The 14,529-nt window shown below is 38.5% G+C and overlaps 1 non-coding gene and 1 pseudogene across 1 annotated transcript; both read left to right on the forward strand.

Annotated features, from left to right (window-relative positions):
- Window positions 1–4,689: 4,689 nt before the first annotated feature.
- On the forward strand, window positions 4,690–5,120 carry LOC133080149 (small ribosomal subunit protein uS8-like; annotated as a pseudogene).
- Window positions 5,121–11,410: 6,290 nt separating this feature from the next.
- On the forward strand, window positions 11,411–11,574 carry LOC133080976 (U1 spliceosomal RNA). Its single transcript, XR_009698653.1, has one exon. It is a non-coding gene; the product is annotated as a U1 spliceosomal RNA (small nuclear RNA).
- The last annotated feature ends 2,955 nt before the right edge of the window (window positions 11,575–14,529 follow it).

A 14,529-nucleotide genomic window follows, 5' to 3' on the forward strand; every position in this document is an offset into this window, starting at 1 on the left:
CTTCATGACCTTTTTTTTTTTTTTTCTTAGATTCCATATATATGTGTTAGCATACGGTATTTGTTTTTCTCTTTCTGACTTACTTCACTCTGTATGACAGACTCTAGGTCCATCCACCTCACTACAAATAACTCAATTTCGTTTCTTTTTATGGCTGAGTAATATTCCATTGTATATATGTGCCACATCTTCTTTATCCATTCATCTGTTGATGGACACTTAGGTTGCTTCCATGTCCTGGCTATTGTAGATAGAGCTGCAACGAACATTTTGGTACATGACTCTTTTTGAATTGTGGTTTTCTCAGGGTATATGCCCAGTAGTGGGATTGCTGGGTCGTATGGTAGTTCTATTTTTAGTTTTTTAAGGAACATCCATACTGTTGTCCATAGTGGCTGTATCAATTTACATTCCCACCAACAGTGCAAGAGGGTTCCCTTTTCTCCACACCCTCTCCAGCATTTATTGTTTGTAGATTTTTTGATGATGTCCCTTCTGACTGGTGTGAGATGATATCTCATTGTAGTTTTGATTTGCATTTCTCTAATGATTAATGATGTTGAGCATTCTTTCATGTGTTTGTTGGCAATCTGTATCTCTTCTTTGGAGGAATGTCTATTTAGGTCTTCTGCACATTTTTGGATTGGGTTGTTTGTTTTTTTGATATTGAACTGCATGAGCTGCTTGTAAATTTTGGAGATTAATCCTTTGTCAGTTGCTTCATTTGCAAATATGTTCTCCCATTCTGAGGGTTGTCTTTTGGTTTTGTTTATGGTTTCCTTTGCTGTGCAAAAGCTTTTAAGTTTCATTAGGTCCCATTTGTTTATTTTTGTTTTTACTTCCATTTCTCTAGGTGCTGGGTCAGAAAGGATCTTGCTGTGATTTATGTCATTGAGTGTTCTGCCTATGTTTTCCTCTAAGAGTTTTATAGTGTCTGGCCTTACATTTAGGTCTTTAATCCATTTTGAGTTTATTTTTGTGTATGGTGTTAGGGAGTGTTCTAATTTCATACTTTTACAGGTACCTATCCAGTTTTCCCAGCACCACTTGTTGAAGAGGCTGTCTTTTCTCCACTGTATATTCTTGCCTCCTTTATCAAAGATAAGGTGACCATATGTGCATGGGTTTATCTCTGGGCTTTCTATCCTGTTCCATTGATCTATATTTCTGTTTTTGTGCCAGTACCATACTGTCTTGATTACTGTAGCTTTGTAGTATAGGATGTGGGACCATCTTTAAGGTATATTGTATGGTGAACAAAGCAACATGCAGAAAAAAGTCTATCTTTTGCTTCTAGAATTGATATAAGGATGTGTTTGCAAATGCATTAAATATCTTTGGAAGTATCCTAAAAAAAAATTGCAGTAGCGTTTGGCTCCAGGGAAGGGCAAATGAGTGTCAGGGGAACACAGATGTGAAAAAGGCAGCTTTTGCTTTTTATGACTTTTGCATTTTGTGTAATGTAATAATTTGGGGCATTTACTGATATGATTTTGTCATGTATGTATGTCTTTACCTGTTGACGTAACAGTTTTATGAATTACTTTCTTAGTTTTCTATCATCCTGTATCCTGGGATAAGTCCCTCATGATCAAAATGAATATGATGCATGAGGAATGGGGAGGAGTAAAATTTGAAAATCACAGAAAGTAAAAAATATATATATATATACAATGACTCCTTGCCACCTAGGATTTATAAGTTTTAATATTTTTTCATATTTGCTTTAAGCTTTTTTTTAAATAAAAGAAATAACATACCTTAGCAAAATCTGAACTCCTCTTTCTTCTCTTCCCCACCTAATTTCTCTCCCTTCTCCCCAGCAGCAAAAACCATCATGACTTCAGTGGGTATCCTTTCAGGCTACCTGTTAATAGTTAATACACACAAACACACACACACACACACACACACACACACACACACACACAGTGGCATCATCATCAGGAGTGGCATAGGATGAAGTAAAGTTGGAGGGCAAGGCATTGGGGTGACTATGGCTTTTAGTTTCTATGGCAACAACAGTAATTACAAAGATTGTGGAGTAAATTGCCTTTTTCTGATAGCTCTAGGAAGGATAGACAATGAAAAATTGAGACTGAGAGCAAAACTATCCCACTGAGGAGATCCACGGAAAACCAAAAAAGCCTTGGAGAAGTCACTCATCCCATATAATTTCAGGGCAGATATGGCTGAGCACCATGCCAAGGGCCTGACCGGTAGGGTTGTTGAGTTCAATGCCGATTAACTCTACAATCGCACCAAATCTCTTCCACTAAGGGAAGGGCACTGGTGTGGAAGGACATCTTGGTTGCTTCCAAGATTTGGCAGTTATAAATAAAGCTTCCATATAAACATCCGTGTGTAGGTCTTTCTGTGGACATAAGTTTTGAACCTCTTTGGGTAAAAACCAAGAAGTGAATTACAGCACTGTTCACTGCCCACTACAAAGAGGGAAGCTCCATGCTTGGTTGGTTTCTCTGAATTTCAGACATGCAGCTCTAATCTACTTTCTGGTAACCAGTAAGGCTGCCAGAGGACAGTACTCTGTAGCAGGTCCAAAGTGAGGATGCCCAGCCATTTTCACATGATGACCCAGCAGACCCAATGGGAATGGAAGGCTCTGTAGAAGACAGAGTTCTGAAGAAAGCCTCTAACAAGCCCCAATAACAACCCCCAAGGCTTTGGAGGAAGACCATGCTCTCTTCTGCCAGCAAGTGTTGTCCATGTGAAATCAGTATCTGGCTTCCCACAGGGCCCTGTTGAGACTGCGTGTCTGACCATGGGGCACCAAGTAACTGTGTGACCTGATGACCTGAGATCCCATCACATCCTAGGGGTCATCTGATCCACTAAATCACACAGTGAAGGTGCACAGTAGAATTTTCATCATAAAATAGAATTCATATGTATGAGACTGGGCACAAGCGGGTCTGCAAGACAAAAACATGCTATAAAAGCAGGCAGCTCAGACTCCCATGGTATCTCCATCCACTGTTTCACTGCCTTTCCCTCCACTCACAGCACTGGACTCAACCAGAATGGATGGTTGCTGCCCTCTGCCCCACTCAGGGGTAACCCTGCAAGACAATGCCAGAGGGAACTCCTCTAGGTCAGCAACAGTCTTTGGGCTGGAATGAGAGACCTTCAAGGACTAAGAATCTACAGGAATAAAAGTTTAACCCCATGACGTAAAGACTCCCGTCCAACTGAGGTGGGCAGAACTTGGAGGAGTTGGTGGGAGAAGGAAGACTGCTGTAATTACCAACCGAAGCCTGAGGTCAGCTCCAGAAGTGGGACAGCAGCAGTTAGGTTTTGTGCTAATTGATGTTTAGCACAAAAACATCATTGTTTCTTTGATGTTTCTTTCTCCCCTCTCCCCTGTGGCCTGATAAGATTGGGGATGGCTGACATTTTTGGTTTCAGATGAACATCTGACTGAATTGACACCATGGGAGGGCAGCTTCAGTTACTGTGTTGGGGACATTAACCCTTCACCCACAAGAAGGATAAGAGTAGATGAGAAGGTGTGTTGTGAACATCTTCCATTTGTCCCTCTGGGATCCATTCTCCATCCTCTTCTGGACCCCGGGAGGCTGACTGGATGACATTAATGGGCTCCCTTGCCAGCTAAATTCTGGTTGATTTGATCCATGGGAACAATGACTGAAAATTAGCAGGAGGGAGGAGAGTAAAGCGAGGCTTTTAAAAAAAGACTGCCCATTTTACAACCATATTACCACTTTTCGTGCTTTGCCATTCTTTGTACTCCTTTGTTCACAGATTCCAGTTCGCATCTGCCACGGGATTCCCAGCACCTAGAACAGCTAGTTTCACACACAGGCAGAGTTTCTTCTTAGACAGGGGGCCTTCCAATCAGTTATCCTTCAGAATATACAGCTGTGTTTCCATATTGGAAACACATGCTGGAGAGAGCATAAGATTCTGTACAATAGTTGTCTCAGCCACGCTTGGAGTGATCTCAAACATGACCTTCCTTCCCAAGTTTGAAAACCAGACGACACTGTTCAACCTGATGTGCTCATCCAGCCCCTCAGATGCCTTGTTGCTCTGGACTACACCCTTTGCTTCCTCATTTCTTTAAGGAGTTTCATCTGCTGTGCTTATTAAAACACAAACCCCTTGCGGGGAGTGATCCTTTTTAAAAAAGAACTGGCATAGCTCTGCCACATGGATCTCCTCATGTTCCAAATACAATTCACTCTAATCTCTAAAGTGCCATCCACACCCTGAGCCCAGGAAACCCCCAGAGAGTCAGGAGGGATGTTAGGTGGAGAATTTCCTCTGACGTCCTGCACTGCTCTTTGTAGGTACTTGGCTTTTGGATCTCATTGCAAACCACTCTGGTGTATTCTCTTCCTGAATGCTAGGCTAAGAAGTGGGGAGGCCCCTGTAATCCAAGTGGTGCAAATTTACAGAAAGTAGTCCAAGAAAACCAAAAAACTATTCCTGGGCAATTCTTTGTCCTTTTAGTGATTTTTTTCCTCATAGTAGTCTCTGTTGTCAGTGTGGAAATTCTTAGCTTCATCAACCATGATATGTTGCATCTTTTCAAACTTAACTTTTGCATGAAGCTTTTCTGAGCTATTGCCTGGTAGATGTTTGCTTGCTATTACAAATGTAAGACACAGCTCCTTTCGCCGTCTTTCCATGCTGCCATAACGGTGCGCATGAATGTCCTGGCTGATGCTCTCAACAGTATCAACAATGCTGAAAAGAGAGGCAGATGCCAGGTTCTTATTAGGCCGTGCTCCGAAGTCATTGTCAGGTTTCTAACTGTGACGATGAAGCATGGTTACTTTGGCGAATTTGAAATCACCGATGATCACAGGGATGGGAAGATTGTTGTGAACCTCACAGGCAGGCTAAATAAGTGTGGCGTGATCAGCCCCAGATTTGATGTGCGACTCAAAGATCTAGAAAAATGGCAGAATAAGCTGCTCCCGTCCCGTCAGTTTGGTTTCATTGTACTGACAACCTCAGCTGGCATCATGGACCATAAGAAGCAAGACGAAAACACACAGGAGGGAAAATCCTTGGATTCTTTTTCTAGGGATGTAATGCATATGTGCAAATAAAATGCCTCAGAGGAAAAAAAATGTAAGACACAAATGCATGTTTTCCTAATGAAATAAAGCAAGCAGATAATTTTTTTTAATTCTTTTAAAATTGAAGTATAATTTACAATATTTTATTAGTTTCATGTGTTCAATATAGTAATTTAATTTTTTATAATTATACTCCATTTAAAGATATTACAAAATAATGCCTATATTTCTCATGCTGTACAATATATCCTTGTTGCTTATTTATTTCATACATAGTAGTTTGTACATCTGAATCCCATACCCCTATCTTGCCCCTCCACCCTCCCTCTCCCCACTAGTAACCACTAGTTTGTTCTCTATACAGTAAGTCCCCTGCATACGAACCTTCAAGTTGTGAACTTTCAGAGATGCGAACATGTGTTCCATCAGTGTCAGGCATGAGTGAAATTGCAGCTTGCCCTCCATCTCCTATTGCTGACGAACCTTCAGCTCTACCATCTCCCACCTCCTCTCCCTCCTCCAGTCAGTAACTCTTCTTGCCTGTTCACTTGATGACAGCCCCTGTACGCCAGCTGTTATACTGTACTACTGTACTGTTCAAGGTACTGTACTGTAAGGTTAAATTTTTTTTCTTTATTTTTTGTGTTTGTTTTTTTCTGTATTATTTGTGTGAAAAGTATTATAAACCTATTACAGTACAGTACTATATAGCTGATCATGTTAGTTGGGTGCCTAGGCTAACTTTGTTGGACTTACAAACAAATTGGACTTATGAACGTGCTCTCGGAACAGAACTCATTTGTATGTAGGGGACTTACTGTATCTGTTTCTGTTTTGTTATATACATTCGTTTGTTTTATTTCTTAGATTCTACATATAAGTGATAACAGAGTATCTGTCTTTCTCTAACTTATTTCACTAATCATAATACCCTCTAGGTCCATCCATGTTGGTGCAAATGGCAGAATTTTATTCTTTTTTTTATGGCTGAGTAGTATTCCGTTGTGTATACATATACCACATCTTCTTTATCCATTCATCTATCGATGGACACTTAGGTTGTTTCGTATCTTGGCTGTTGTAAATAATGCTGCTATGAACACTGGGATGCATGTATCTTTTTGAATTAATGTTTTTGTTTTCTTTGGATATATACGCAGGAGTGGAATTGCTGGGTCATACAGTAGTTCTATTTTTAGTTTTTTGAGAAACTGCCATACTGTTTTCCACAATGGCTGCACCAATTTACATCCCCACCAACAATGCATGAGGGTTCCCTTTTCTCCTTGTCAGCATTTGTTATTTGTAGTAGACTTCTTGATGATAGCTATTCAGACAGGTGTAAGGTGATATCTCATTGTGGTTTTTATTTACATTTCTATAATGATTAGTGATGTTGAGAATCTTTTCACGTGCCTATTAGCCATCTCTATGTCGTCTTTGGAAAAATGTCTATTCAGGTCTTCTGCCCTGAAATTAATTTTTACACTTCTTTGGTCTCCTTAAACCTGGAAGAGAGGAAGAAAAGCATAGAGTTCAGCTGGATACTTCTTAGGTACCTATGATATATCAAGATGGCCCGCGAGCAATTGGACACAATAAAAATATTTTGGCAGAAACTAACACACCATCGTAAAGCAATTATACTCCAATAGAGATGTTAAAAAAATATTTTGAGCTCAGATAAAAATTACAGCTTTTTTCCATTAAAATGTAATCAAATGAGTGTATTGGTTATCACTACAAAAATTTAATTTTTTTCTGAAATATTGCTATAGTGCACAAAAGAGGTATGCAGTAATAAAGGAGTAGCATGTGGCAAACCAACTGTTCCACTGAGAACAGCTAGAAAAGGCAGTTATAATACATAAAACATCTGTCTGAAGGCATTATAAAGCTGAGGCAACCAACTTTGCTTTGTTTTAGACAAATTAGAGATTTGCAAAAAAAAATCAGAGATAAACAAAACTGTCAAAACTTTCCTTGAGTAGCTAAGTCTCTGACTGGATTAAGATAATCAATTGCTATTCTATCTGCCTTGCAAAGGAGGGTGTGTATCCTCTTGAGAGGAAGACAGTATCATCTAGATCTTCTATACTTTTTTTCATACAGTGTCTAGCATTTAATTGAAAATTACCTGGCATGCCAAAATATAGGACTGTATGGCTGAAGACCAAGAAGAAAAAAAACATACAATATAAATAGACCAAAGTTAAGCCAAATAATGGAATTATCAGACAAGGACTGAAAAAGAGCTATTATTTATGTGCTTAAGAAAAGAGAGGAAAAGAGAGAGACAGAGAGATGGAAAAAACCATCAAAGAATTGAATCGATAGACTCCAGTAGGAATTCTAGAATTGACTGATATGATAACTGAAATTAGACATGTAATAGATAGGTTTAATAGGAAATTAGACACAGCAAAAGAGAGAATTAGTGAACTGTAAGGCTAATGAAAAATATTTAGATTGAAGCATATACAGAGAAAAAGAAGAGTGAAAATTCACATAAAAAATAGTCACATTGTACACAGTGAAAACATCAGATGTATACATAACATATCTTAGAGAGATGTGAGCGTGTATAAGGGTGATCTTTTCTTTAAGAGATAATGCTTGAAAAATTCCAAAGCTGACAAGACAAAAAAAAATGCACTTATGACATTATGTGAATCCCAAGCAGGATGAATGGAAACAAAAATATACATAGGCATAGCATATCAAACTGTTAAACATCAAAGACAATGAAAAAAATCTTAAAATAAGACAAAGAAAAAAGGGCACATTATCTTCAAAGTAGTAACAGAATATATTCTGTTGACTTTAAAAAATTTTTATTTTATATCGGAGCATAGTTGATTAACAATATTATGTTAGTTTCAGGTGTACAGCAAAGTAATTCAGTTATACATATACATGTATCTATTCTTTTTATTCTGTTGACTTTTTACAATTTAGATATAAATGGCATATAAAATTATATTAGTGTCTGGTATATAACACAGTGATGAGATATTTCTGTATACTGCAAAATGACCACCACAATAACTCTAGTTGACATCCATCACCATATATTGTTACAACATTTTTTTCTTGTGTTGAAAACTTTTAAGATTTATTCTCTTAGCAACCTTCAAATGTACAATACAGTATTACTTAGCATAGTCACCCTGCTGTACATAACATCCCCATGACTTACGCATCTTACAGCTGGGATTTTGTACTTTTTTACCCATTCTGCACCTCCGCCCAACCCCTATTCTTTGTATTTGTGAGCTTGGGAGTTTTTTTGTTTGATTGTTTTTTTGTTTTTAGATTCCACATATAAGTGAGATCATACAGTACTTGTCTTTCTCTGTTTGACTTATTTTGCTTAACATTATGCCCTCAAAGTCCACCCATATTGTCAAAAATGGCCAGATTTCCTTCTTTTTCTATGGCTGAATAATGTTCCGTTGTGTGTGTGTGTGTGTGTGTGTGTGTGTGTGTGTGTGTGTGTGTAATGAATATACAGAATATATGGACATGAGTTTCTTCCATATCTTGGCTATTGTAAATAATGCTGCAATAAACATAGGGGTGCATGTATCTTTGAGTGAGTGTTTTTGTTTTCTTCGGATAAATACCCAGAAGTGGACTTGCTGGGTCATATGGTAATTCTACTTTTAATTTTTTGAGTAACTTCCATACTATTTTCCATACTGGTTGCACAAATTTATATTCCCACTAACAGTGCACAGGGGTTCCCTTTCCTTTAATCCTCACTAACACTTGTTATTTCTTGTCTTTTTGATGACAGCCATTCTAACAGGTGTGAGGTGATATCTCATTGTGGTTTTGATTTTCATTTCCCTGATGATTAGTGATGTTAAGCACTTTTTCATGTACTTGTTGGCTATCTGTATGTCTTCTTTAGAAAAATGTCTATTCAGATCCTGTGCCCATTTTAAAATTATATTATTTGTTTTGTTTTGTTGTTATTGAATTGTATGAGTTCTTTTTATACTTTGGATATTAACCCCTCATCAGACACATGATTTGCAAACATTTTCTCCCATTTGGTATGCTGCTTTTTAATTCTGTTGATGGTTTCCTTTACTGTGCAGGAGCTTTTTAGTTTGATGTAGTCTCGTTTATTTATTTTTGCTTTTGTTACCTTTGCTTTTTGTGTCAATCCAAAAAAAAACATCACCAAGACAGATGTCAAGAAGCTTACCACCTATGTTTTCTTCTAGGAGTTTTATGGTTTCAGGTCTAATGTTCAAGTTTTTGATCCGTTTTGAGTTAATTTTGTGTATAAGTGTAAGATATAGATCAATGGAACGGGATAGAAATCCCAGAAATAAACCCATGCACTTATGGTCAATTAATCTACGACAAAGGAGGTAAGAATATAAAATGGAGAGGGACTTCCCTGGTGGTCCAGTGGTAAAGAATCCGCCTTCCAATGCAAGGGACTCGGTTTCCACCCCTGGTCGGGGAACTAAGATCCCACACACCCCAGGGTAACTAAGCCCGTGTGCCACAACTACTGAGCTCACACGCCTCAACGAGAGAGCCTGTGTGCCGCAAACTACAGAGCCCACGTGCCCTGGAGCCCGCGTGCCACAACTAGAGAAGAGAAAACCTGTGCACCACAACTAGAGAAGCCTGCACACCACAACAAAGAACCCATGCCACAACAAAGATCCCATGTGCTGCAACTAAGACCCGATGCAGCCAAAAAAATAAATTAAATAAATAAATATTTTTTAAAAAAGAATATAAAATGGAGAAAAGACAATCTCTTCAATAAGTGGTGCTGGGAAAACTAGACAGCTACATATAAAAGAATGAAATTAGAACATTCTCTATCACCATTTACAAAAATAAACTCAAAATTGATTAAAGACCTAAATGTAAGACTGGAAACCATAAAACTCCTAGAAGAAAACATAGGCGGAACACTCTTTGACATAAGTCGTAGCAATATATTTTTTTGGATCTGTCTCCTAAAGCAAAGGAAATAAAAGCAAAAATAAACAAATGGGACCTAGTGAAACTTAAAAGCTTTTGCACAGCAAAGGAAACCATCGACAAAATGAAAAGACAGCCTACTGAATAGGAGAAAAGATTTGCAAATGATACGACTGATAAGGGGTTAGTATCCAAAATATTAAAACAGCTCATACAACTTAACATCAAAAAACCAAGCAACCTGATTTAAAAATGGGCTGACGACCTGAATAGACGTTTTTCCAAAGAAGACATACAGATGGCCAACAGGCACATGAAAAGATGTTCAACATTGTTAATCATCAGAGAAATGCAAATTAAAACCACAATGAGATATTATCACCTCATATGGTCAGAATGGCTACCATCAAAAAGAACACAAATAAAAAATGTTGGGCTTCCCTGGTGGCACAGTAGTTAAGAATCCACCTGCCAATGCAGGGGACACGGGTTCGAGCCCTGGTCCGGGAAGATCCCACATGCCGTGGAGCAACTAAGCCCGTGTGCCACAACTACTGAGCCTGAGCTCTAGAGCCCACGTGCCACAACTACTGAAGCCTGCACACCTAGCGCCTGTGCTCCGCAACACGAGAAGCCACCGCAATGAGAAGCCCGCGCGCCACAACTAAGAGTAGCCCCTGCTCACCGCAACTAGAAAAAGCCCGCGCACAGCAACAAAGACCCAACGCGACCAAAAATAAATAAATTTAAAAAAAAATGTTGTTGAGGATGTGGAAAACAGTATGGAGTTTTCTCAAAAAAATAAAAAGAGAACTACCATATCACACAGCAAGTCCACGCCTGGGTATATATCCAAAAAATGAAGACACTAATTTGAAAAGACATATGCATCCCAATGTTCATAGCAGCATTATTTACAATTGCCAAGATATAGAAGCAACCTAAGTGTCATCAGCAATGAATGGATAAAGAAGATGTGGTATATATAAATATATACAATGGAATACTACTTAGCCATAAAAAGAATGAAATTTTGCCATTTGCAGCAACATGGATCAACTTAGAGGGTATTATGCTTAGTGAAATAAGTCAGACAGAGAAAGACAAATACTGTACGATATCACTTATATGTAGAATCTAAAATATAAAACAAACTAGTGAGTATAACCAAAAAGAAACAGACTCACAGATACAGAGAACAAACTAGTGGTTACCAGTGGGGAGAAGGAAGTGGGGAGGGGAAAAATAAGGGTGGGGATTAAGAGGTACAAACTACTATGTATAAAATAAATAGGCTACAAGGATATATTGTACAACGCAAGGAATATAGCCAATATTTTATAACAACTATCAATGGAGTATAACCTTTAAAAATTGTGAATCACATACTTACCTGGCAGGGGAGATAGCATGATCACGAAGGTGGTTTTCCCAGGGCAAGGCTTATCCATTGCACTCCGGATGTGCTGACCCCTGCGATTTCCCCAAATATGGGAAACTCGACTGCATAATTTGTGGTAGTGGGGGACTGCATTCGTGCTTTCCCCTGGTCTTTGTAGGTTTTGAAAAACAGACGTCTGGGACTTCCCTGGTGGTCCAGTGGTCAAGACTCTGCGCTTCCACTGCAGGGGTCACGGGTTCGATCTTTGGTCCGGTAACTAAGATGCCACATACTATGTGGCATGGCCAAAAACAAAACAAAAAAAACCCCTGTGAATCACTATACTGTATACCTGAAACTTAAATAAAATCAACTGTACTTACATACATACAAAAATTTTTTAAATAATTATTGATGGGTTTGTATTTAGTACTGTTTTGTTCGTTGTTTCCTGCTGTTTTGTAGTTCCTCTGTTTCTTTTTTCTTCTCTCACTTGCTTTGTGATTTGATGATTTTCTGTAGTAGTATGTTTAGATTCTTATCCCTTTATCTTTTGTGTATCTACTATAGGTTTTTGCTTTGTGGTTACTGTGAAGCTTACCTGTAACAAGTTATAATGGTCTATTCTACATTGATAACAACTTAAGTTTGAACACATTCTAAAGCTCTAGATTTTTACTCTCCCCCACCCACATTTTGTTTTTGATGTCACAATTTGCATCTTTTTATCCTGTGTATCCCTTAACAAATTATTGTAGTTATAGTTATTTTTTACCACTTTTGTCTTTTAACCTTCATACTAGCTTTACAAGTGATTAACCACCACCTTTATAACAGATTATCCTGAATTTTACTATATATTTACTTTTACCAGTGAGATTTATACTTTCATGTTTTCCTATTACAGATCTTCCTAGACTTATGATGGATTTATGTCCCAATAAACTCATCAATAAGAAAATATTTTAAGTCAAAACTGCATGTAATACAAGTAACCTACTGAATATCATAGCTCAGCCTAGCCTACCTTAAATGAGCCAGAACACTTACATTAGCCTACAGATGGGCAAAATCACCTAACACAAAGCCTACTTTTATATTAAAATGTTGAATATCTCATATAATTTATTGACCACTGTACTGAAAGTGAAAACCAGAATGGTCATATGGATACTCACCATTAAGGTACACAGCTGAAAGCGCAGTAGGCCTGAAGAATGTTTGAAGCATTGAACTAAAATGAATTGCTGGATGATATGGAGGCTACAGGGACAGGGTCATCAATTTCTCTCCTGATGAGGCTTGAGAATAGCTGATAGAAGGCATCAGGACATCTATACTTGCTGATGGTTTAGCAGGCATAGTATTATTCAGGAAGCTTTCAAGTTTTGACTGTACAGTTTGTTTCTTCTTTTCATTACATATCTCTCTACAGCAAATAAGAGTATCCTGTATCTGCCTGTTAGCTCTTGAGAACCTCTTGTAATTGATGTCCATTTCTTCTAATATCCACATGCCCCTGCTCATGGTAGTAAATGTCTCTGCCAGTTTCTTTGCTATGAACTTTCTTGGTGCTTTGGGTATAACTTCTTCTTCTTTTGCCTCAACTTCTTTACTTTTTTTTTTTAAAGTCTTTATTGAATTTGTTACAATATTGCTTCTGTTTTATGTTTTGGTGTTTTTGGCTGCGAGGCATGTGGGATCTTAACTCCCCGACCAGGGATCAAACCCACACCCCCTGCTTTGGAAGGTGAAGTCTTAACCACTGGACCACCAGGGAAGTCCCCCAACTTTTAAACTTTTTTTCCTCCAGTTTGATCAGCTCCTCATTGGAAAGCTCTTCAGCCTTGACGCCAACAAGCTCATGAATATCCTCTTCATCAACGTCCAACTCTAGCTGCTTCTCAAGCACTAGTATCTTGTTACTTACTACTTCATCAGCAGCAGAATCTTTTGAATGTGTTCACATATGTCTTCACGCATTGCTGTGTGACTTCTTTCCATGCTACAGCAATGCTCTGGATAGCATTTACAATGTGAAAACTTTTCCAGATCTCTCAGAGCATTTGGCCAGATTCAGCCAGTTCAAAAGCGTATGCAAACATTTGGCATAAATAGGATGCTCTGAATGTAGCTATTGCACCTTGGTCCATTGACTGTATGAGTACCGTTGTGATCAGTAGCAAATACACAACCTTTACGTCATGTCGCTGATATGATGTGGATGCCTTGGAGCATTGTCTTCCAGAAGAATCTTGAATTGAATGTTTTGCCTACAACATTCTCTTGTGTGCACAATAAAACTGTTCAAAAACCTGTTTTCAAACAATGCTAATGTCATCCAGGCTTTCCTGTTATGGCAACAATAAATGGGAAGTATATGCTTTCTCATATTCCTGAATGCTCTAGGGTTCTCCAAGTGGTAGATTAAAAAAAGCTCTAATTTGAACCTTGCAACATTTCTACCCCAAAGTGGCATTATATAGTCTTTGAATGCCTTGAATCCTGGCATTGTCTCAGACTTCTGATGAATGTATGTATGCTCTGGCATACGTTTTCAGAACAAGCTAATTTCATCGACATTACATACGTGTTCTGGCAAATATTTTGCATCCACAATTATCCTATGCAGTTCTTCCTTAAATGCTGTGGTACCTTTAGTATCAGCAACCTGCTGCCTCACCACTGACCTTCATGTTATGAAAATTACGATGCCTTTTGAAACGTTGGAACCACCCACGCCTCGCTATAAACATTTGTGTATATGTAAGATCATCAGCATGCTCTATTATTTTTTTATTTTTATTTTTTTACAAGTTTTGAAAAATATTTGTTTATTTTTATTTGGTTTTGCTGGGTCTTAGTAGTGGCAGGCAGGCTCCTTAGTTGTGGCTCAGGCTCCTTAGTTGCAGCTCACCGGCTCCTTAGTTGTGGCATGCGAACTCTTAGTTGCAACATGCATGTGGGATCTAGTTCCCTGACCAGGGATCAAACGGGGGGGCCCCCGCATTGGGAGCACGGAGTCTTAACAACTGCGCCACCAGGGAAGTCCCAGCATGCTCTTTCAGTGTATGGAAAAAACTTCTTGCCTTAGCCTAGATCCCCAGTAGGCTAAGTGGTATG

The sequence above is a fragment of the Eubalaena glacialis genome, chromosome 19 (genome assembly GCF_028564815.1).
Source record: "Eubalaena glacialis isolate mEubGla1 chromosome 19, mEubGla1.1.hap2.+ XY, whole genome shotgun sequence".
Classification (NCBI taxonomy): domain Eukaryota; kingdom Metazoa; phylum Chordata; class Mammalia; order Artiodactyla; family Balaenidae; genus Eubalaena; species Eubalaena glacialis.